Here is a 7839-nt window from a genome sequence, read left to right as displayed (position 1 = left end):
CAGCGGCCCAATTCACTGTTCTTATTAAGGCCGTAGCTCAAAGAGAGCTTCAGCCATCAAGCGTCACATTATATTTCACTGATGGTGACAAGTGCTGGTGTAATGCAAGGCACTTTTAATTATCCTGGGAAGCTACTCTTCACAAATGACCATTTTGGAGTACTGTATTTTCCGCACGATAAGATGCACTTTAAGCATTCAATTTTATCAAAAGCTGAGTGTACCTTTTAATCCGATGTGCATTATATATATGGATCAATGTGCAGATTTCTTGGACGTAGTATTTTAAATATTCTGTAAAGCACTTTGTTACAGCTGTAGCAATTGTGAACGCGCTTTGAAATCTAGCTGTATTGTATTGTATTTCCTGTACCAAAGCCCCATCTATTGGATGCACAGCGCAACCGCAGCCACTACTGTATGCGCCTTATAAAGCCGTGCGCCCTATATATGAAAACACTTTTAAAAAAGGCCGCTCATTGAACCTTATACTCCGAAGCACCTTACCTTGCGTGAAAATACGGTACATTGGGTGAAACGTATTATGAAGTACAGTACTACAGGACTGATCAGCAGCCAATTGCGGGACACATATTTCATTTGGTTTAATGATTGTTTTACTTTTCTTAGGGCTTTAAATTCACAGAGAAACATCTATGAAGCACTTCTATCCTTTCTAACGTGAGTTTTGAACCTGGGACTGTCATGATTCTGTTCGGGACCAACAGGTGGCACTATAGGGCTCCCCCTGCAGCTGCACACCTGTTGGTCATTGGGTAATTAGTGCTTTAAAAGGACTCCCAGCCCGACCACTTATTGTCGGGTCATTGCTGCTCTTGGCTACTGTCATGTTCGTTTGTTGTAGTGATGGGTCCATGAGGCCTCATGAGGCGTGTTGACACACTGACACACTGTGTTGATACTGTGCTAATACTGTGTCACTGACCACTGCCACCTGCTGGACCTTCAAGATCCTTGCATCCAACCCACTCAACAGACTGAACTGACTGATAATTTTTTTGTATATTGAACATATAATATAATATACAATTCGGTAATAAATTGGCAAAAAGTGAATGTAAGATATAAAAAAAGGAAAAGAAAATAGTCATCATCACAAATATGTGTTCAAAGGAGTAGAAAGAAGTAAAAAAAACCCTAGAGTCCTACCCCTTCTTATATATGAATTGATCATTTTTCAAAATAGAAAAGAAAGTCTACATATCAACAAATGCTTTTACCCTTATGTATGCTGTACTTATACATTTGTACAACTTTAGGTTTGTATATACAGTACATACTCATTGGAGCACAAGTATATGTCGATTTTCTCATATTCATAATGGATGCTACATTTCATTAATATATTAAATAATCTCATCAATGTATTGCTATATTTCATGGGTGTATCGAATTTATTAGGTTAATTCTGATTTGTGTAGTTTTCTTGTACTACTCTCAAATTCATTTTTAATCTCAGCAAGAGAGTTACTCATTTTACTGGTCCGTTTCAGAATCATTCCACAGATTTACACCTATTACAGATACACTCCTTTGCGTGATGTTTGTTCGTGTTTTGGATTCTTCTGTATAGGTTAGTACCCCTTAAATTATGACAACTTTCTCGAATTTTAAAACGCTTCTGGATGTTTTGGCAAAGGAGGTTATTGTGTGCTTTGTACATTGATTGGGCGATTTTGAAGTCAACCAGGTCATGAGATTTCATTGTTTAATTTGATAAACAGTGGATTTGTGGGTTCCGTCTATTTGGAGCCAGTGATTGTTTTAAAACTACAATACAAAGCAATCAGAACAGTGTTTTACTGGCATTTCCCCATATTTCCACACAATAGGTCAAATATGGAAGTAATAAAAGTGTGTACAAGGATTTCTTATTCAGCACATCCTTAGTTTTGGGAGGATCCCTATGGTTTGGGATATTTTTCTTTTATTATCTATTATGTAGCTGCCAGCACGGTTTTGCATCTACAACTGTTCCAAGACATTTTCATAAGGTCATTCATCGATTTGATGAAGTGTATACAATATCATTCACATCCATGCATTCATTCATTCTGCAACATTCAATGTGTTCAAATAATGTGAAGATCATTTGAATGAGGATGCTTGTGGGCTTTGATTTCACATGTTTATTGAGAAAAATAAGATGCTCCAATGTTTTAAACTTTAGCCTGTTGAGTCTTTTACAAGCAATTTCTCCTGCTGTGAAGAACACACGCTCACAAGGGATGGATGTGGCTGGCGTACAAAGGAACTCCTTTGCGAGGTGGGAGAGGTTTGGGAAAGAAGTGTGTTGGTCCTTCCAGTACAGCTGCTTCCTGGAACCTTGATTGTCAAACATGGAGTGGAGAGTCAACCAATAATTACTGATTGTCAATTAATCATCAACATAGCAACCGTGAAAAGATGAGTGAACGTTTGTATACCTGGCGTAATACCGGGTGTATCGCGAACTTCATTCTCATGCTTGGCCCGATAATGCCTCAGCATGGTGGAGGTGCTTCTGTTGGCGAATTGACTTGGCAAATTCGACATTTCACCTGTAATGAAATGTGAATAAGAAGTAACTAAGAGTTACCTTGAAGTGTATTCGGATTAGAATGGTACAACACGTCAATAATCTGAGAGGCACTCGGCGAGTGCCTCTCGCCGAGAGGCTCTCGGCGACAGAACGCGATTTGAATAAATAAATAAATAATACCTTATTCTCCAGGACATCAAAATGGTCCCACACGGCGGATGATTTGCGTCTCTGCTCCATAATCGGCAAGGAAGGCAAGGCACGAACACGAAGTCTGCACTGACACGAGCTTCGACAAGCGAGCGTGAGTGAGGTCTGGCTTGTTTCGGCAGGTGTTCCTTATAAGCACTGTGTGGCGGGCTTTTGCTGCGTCAACGCCCTCTGCACTGAGTCGACGCCCCCTGGACTAAGTGGCGCAGCCTGTACTGTGCCAAGCAGCCGATGCAGGTGCAGTTCACGTGTCAATTAGCAGCCTGGACTGTGTCAACGCAGCCGATGTGTCAATTAGCAGCCTCGACTGTGTCAACACAGTCGATGTGTCAATTAGCAGCCTGGACTGTGTCAACGCAGCCGGTGTGTCAATTAGAAGCCTGGACTGTGTCAACGCAGTTCACGTGTCAATCACGTGACGTAATGAGCCAGCACATGCATCGACACGTGGTTTGCTCTGTGAGCCCGGCGCATGTGTCAATGCATCGGTGTCGCTGGACCCATCACTAGTTTGTTGCTCTTTGTATGTTTGCTTGCAACTGTCATGTTTGTTTCTGTCATGGTTCTGTTCCTGTTAGTTTTTTGTCATGGTTTTGTTTTGCTACTTTGGATTAGTTTTGGTCGTTAGGACTTTGTTTGTTTTGGATTCAGTTTTCTATGTTTTATTAAATATAATTCATCAAGTTCACCCTGCTCCTCCCTCCTGCCTGCTTTTTGGGGTCCACCACCACCGCGCAAGGTGACAGGGACTTCTGATTGCGTTAACCACTGTGTGCTTCCTCATTGTGGTTTAGGGAACGCATTTCTACAATTGTCATTTTGCATTGCAATTGTGTCTCACAATTTTACAGGCTGACAGATAGCATCTGAGTCGTGGTGTCAGATGCCTTTAGTAATGGAGATTTGAACATGGGGTAGCAACACATGTTGACAGACAAAACAAAACTCACAGCAACTGTATATATCCTTCATTTTTTCCAAAAACTGACTAATGTTATAACAGTTTACTGACTCAATTGTATGTGTGGACTATACTGCCCAGAGGTGGCTAGGGCACACACACCAAGGAGCAGCACAATGTCCATTGAACTGAAGCAAAAAATGTGACCGAAACAATTTCTCTCTTCTGCATACTAAAGTATAATTTTATAGATGAATATATTTTTTTTCCGATCAAAATACATATTACAAAAATCGTTGTCATATTTGGGAGAGGCTGGAACAGATTAAGGGCATTTCCATTCATATCACTGTAGAACGATGGTTTGAAATACCAGTGTGTGGAGTCACAAGAGTGGTCACAAAACAAATTAAAGTCATGGCAACACCGTACACTGTATACGGTATATGCGCACAAACACACACCCACACACACACTCAGTTGTTGCACTCACCCACTCAAGGCTCTGTCTGAGCTCCCAGGATTCCCTTAGATGAGGGGAATGTTCAGGTTCAGTGACTTGCTGCACTTGACCTCTGGTGAATCATCCAGTAGAATTGAGGGGGATGGGGGGAGTGAATAATCTGGTTGTTTTGAAATGACCCAGGACACACAGTGATTCACAGACAATTGCCTGGGGATAAAATCATGGTGACCAGAAACAAACATACCGGTACTAAAAAATTACAAGCTGATAGAATCAGAACATTGAAAAATGAAGAAAGATAGATCTGCGATTTAATTAATAACAGGATCGAACTACAACAACCTAATTGAATGTGTACACCATAACCGCTAACATCAATTTAAATGAGTTCAATCTTGAATACAGTTACTTGTCAAGTCCCGTGGACTATTTTCAGGCTACACACAAGTTGTCAGGGAGTCCTTCAAAAGTCCTCAGTTTAATTTTTCCCAAACAAAGCTGTAATTGCTTTTTTTTTAATGAAAAAAAAGGGGAAAACTTCATCCTTGAATCTGCCATTCAAAAAGTTTAAAATGTACAATTTTGTTAAACAGGCAAAAGAATCATAAATAATCCTGCTATGCTACAAGCAGCAATGGTTGTAATGTTTTTTCTGCTTATTTCATAAAGTATATGGTGAATAAAATACTGGCAGGATTTCTTGAAATAAGATATTATGTTGAGTCCATAGCTCTAATTCCTTTTGATCTGATTAAGTGCAAAATCCTGGAAATACAAATACCGTATTCTTCGCATTACCAAAATCGTCAGTGCGCCTTATGTATGGATCTTAGCTTTTCTGTTTGCGATCTTTAATTCAAATTCCTTCTTACTTTCATGCATTGAATTGCTAGCAAGCCTACATGTTTTCATTATCCTGGAATTGGAACTACTTTCTGCTTCTGCGACAAAGACTCATGCGAAATGTACAGTAGTTCTGCTGCTGTCAGACCGAACACAACCTGAGCGTTTCTGGTGGTGCGTTTGCAATGTTACAACATGGGACAATATCACTGCCGACTGTATTTACCGAGAGATAAATTATTTAGCAAGATTCCAATAGCAGCTGAGCAAAAAAGTACCAGGCTTCAATAAAGGAGAGCGAGGAAGTTCTCCAGAGTGTATTGACTTGTTTACAGCTATTGAACTGTCAACCAAGATAGCAGTTCACAGCCAAAGCCAAAAAAAAAAAAAAAAACCCAACCACCAGTCACCAGATTGACTAGCGGTGTTTTTTTAATTTTTTTTTATTTTATTTTTTGCAACTGTCACACGAGTCGCTCCCCTTGTCTGTTTGAAGCAATCCCCATGTAGTTGCACGGCGGACAAAATCATTCAAAGCCCCGGCCTGAACCCAGCCTAATAGCGCTAAATCCATCAAATAAACATACAATGCAATTACAATAAACTATTTGACATTCAAAGATAATGTGGCCTTATAATCGGCTTTATGGATGAAAATGTGCCAAAATAGACCCCTTCATTGATACTGCACCTAATAATCCGGTGCGCCTAATGATCCGAAAAATAGACAACGCCTCCATTGTAAGGCATTTTTCACAAGAATACTCGCAGCTCAGCGGGGATTTTTAGATTGATGAATCAGGCGCTTGGTGTGAAGCATATTGTTTGTTGCATTAAAGAGATATCAGAACAGGATATCAAAACGTATGAAAGCAGAGAAGTTATCATGCCAGAAGGAGTTCATGAATAGATTTTTTTTTTTTTTTTAATGATTAGGACTTAAGTGAAAGTGTTATTCACTCATAAAGACTCCCGATGACCTCGGACTGTTCGGCTTCATACTCTTGTGTAGATTGTATTTACAGTGCACAATAAAATGACGCTTGACATTTAATTAAAAGCCAATGATCCAATTTCAGCGGGAAGCATGCGGGGCAGCACAAGGCTAACTTGGAAGGAAAAGCACACTTAATAAAAAGCTATCAAATCAATAAAACGGAAAATAAGGGGACAACAAACCATCGGCGGGTATTACGGTAGTTTTTCATTGTAACATTATGCTTCTCATTCTTCATTATTTGACTACTATGCCTTTTCCCTCAACATTTTACCCTATTTCTTCACACTTGGTTGGTTCCAGTAATGTCTTCACATAGATAATTTCTTCTTGAAACAATGGTGCCTTTAATAATTTTTTTTAATAGGCAGAAGCTCAAAATCATTATAATTGCTTTTAGTTCCAAACATATAAATGCACCAGGAATAATTTTTAAAAAAAGAAAAGGGGAATTGTTTTTAAAAAAAATCTGAACAACTTTTTCCTCTGGCACAAAATAGGTTATGATTCTCCATTGTCTCTACGAATGAATCGCTGTCCATCTCAGTGTATCAATCCTGTGATTAACAAGTGATCTGTCCACGGTGTACCTCTGCCTCTCATCAGCTGGGATGGGCTTCAGGTTTCACGTAACCCTGAGCAGGACTGATTTCATTTGAGGTTTGTTCTGCAAGAATTCCGTGTGACAGTCTTGTCCGAATGACGGGCACACATTGATCGGCTTTCTTTTTGCCGCAATGCAAAGAGGACACTCAAACCCATAGAAAAATACCCATCGTTATCCAAAAATATCTCGAGTGGAATACCCCAAAGTGGAAAAATTAGTAAAAGTCAGTATTTATTTTGGTCGCCGGCCTTATGATACAATGAGATGTCTTTGTTTCACCTTCAGGCCGTGCTAACAGGGATTGTTCACCATGTGACTGGTATGCAAATGTATTTGTTCTTGACATTTTGAATAGTGAAGGCCTTGCAGTATATGAGTCATTGAGTTCTCCTCATAATTCACCATAAGGCTAAGGAATGTCATACATCAAGAAAATAATAGCCTGCTGTTTTTTTAAACAGCTATTAAAAAAAAGACTTCTAATAAGAAGTCATATTTTTGCTTTGGGGTGTTCTCCTTGTTTATAAGCTTGCAGTTGTGCTTTACAACTTGATTGTGATCTCCGCCACAAAATAAAAGGCACTGATTGCTCCGTTGTGTTTTACCTGCAACCCTCATGAAGGCCTCTTACTGCCAGCTCATAAACCAAAGTAATTTTTCTGAGCTTCCACTTATCGAGCTTCTGTAGTCCATCCATCTATCCATTTTCTGATCCGCTTAATCCTCACAAGGGTCGCGGGGGGCGTGCTGGGGCCTATCCCAGCCGTCTTCGGTCAGTAGGTGGGGGTGGGGGGGACACCCTGAACCGGTTGCCAGCCAATCGCAGGGCACGCTTTGACGGACAAAAATCCGTGCTCACACTCACAATTAGGGACAATCTGAGCGTTACGTTAACCTGCCATGCATGTTTTTGAAATGTGGGAAAAAACCAGAGTACCCGGAGAAAAGCCACGCTGGCACATCTGCACGGTGAAGCCGACGCACAGACTTACACCCTGATTTATTCGCCAGCCAATCACAACCCAGGCAATGTTTTTTTTAAACCTTCCACATTCACAAATAAAGTCAAAGTTCAGTCCCCGTTTTCGTCTTGTGGGCTGAAGCACCCACAGAAAAACCCACATACTGCAAGCACTGTGATATTCACTGCTCGAAAATAAATTTAATATTTTCGCTTTGAGGTCTAGTGACTGCAAAATAAACGCGTTATGCTCGAGTACACGTTCGAAAGAAATGTTTTTATCTGGTAAACATCTGAGAAGCACAATCTCTC

At 40.2% G+C, this 7839-nt stretch overlaps 1 long non-coding RNA gene across 1 annotated transcript; it reads right to left on the bottom strand.

The window, feature by feature from the left end:
• Nucleotides 1-2194: 2194 nt before the first annotated feature.
• Nucleotides 2195-2896, bottom strand: LOC127595706 (uncharacterized). Its single transcript, XR_007961307.1, has 3 exons — nt 2723-2896; nt 2448-2561; nt 2195-2346 (listed from the first exon to the last, which is right to left on the bottom strand). It is a non-coding gene; the product is annotated as an uncharacterized LOC127595706 (long non-coding RNA).
• Between the last annotated feature and the right edge of the window lie 4943 nt (nt 2897-7839).

This window comes from Hippocampus zosterae, chromosome 2 (genome assembly GCF_025434085.1).
Source record: "Hippocampus zosterae strain Florida chromosome 2, ASM2543408v3, whole genome shotgun sequence".
Taxonomy (NCBI): Eukaryota; Metazoa; Chordata; class Actinopteri; order Syngnathiformes; family Syngnathidae; genus Hippocampus; species Hippocampus zosterae.
This window is presented reverse-complemented; position numbering and strand designations above follow the sequence as displayed.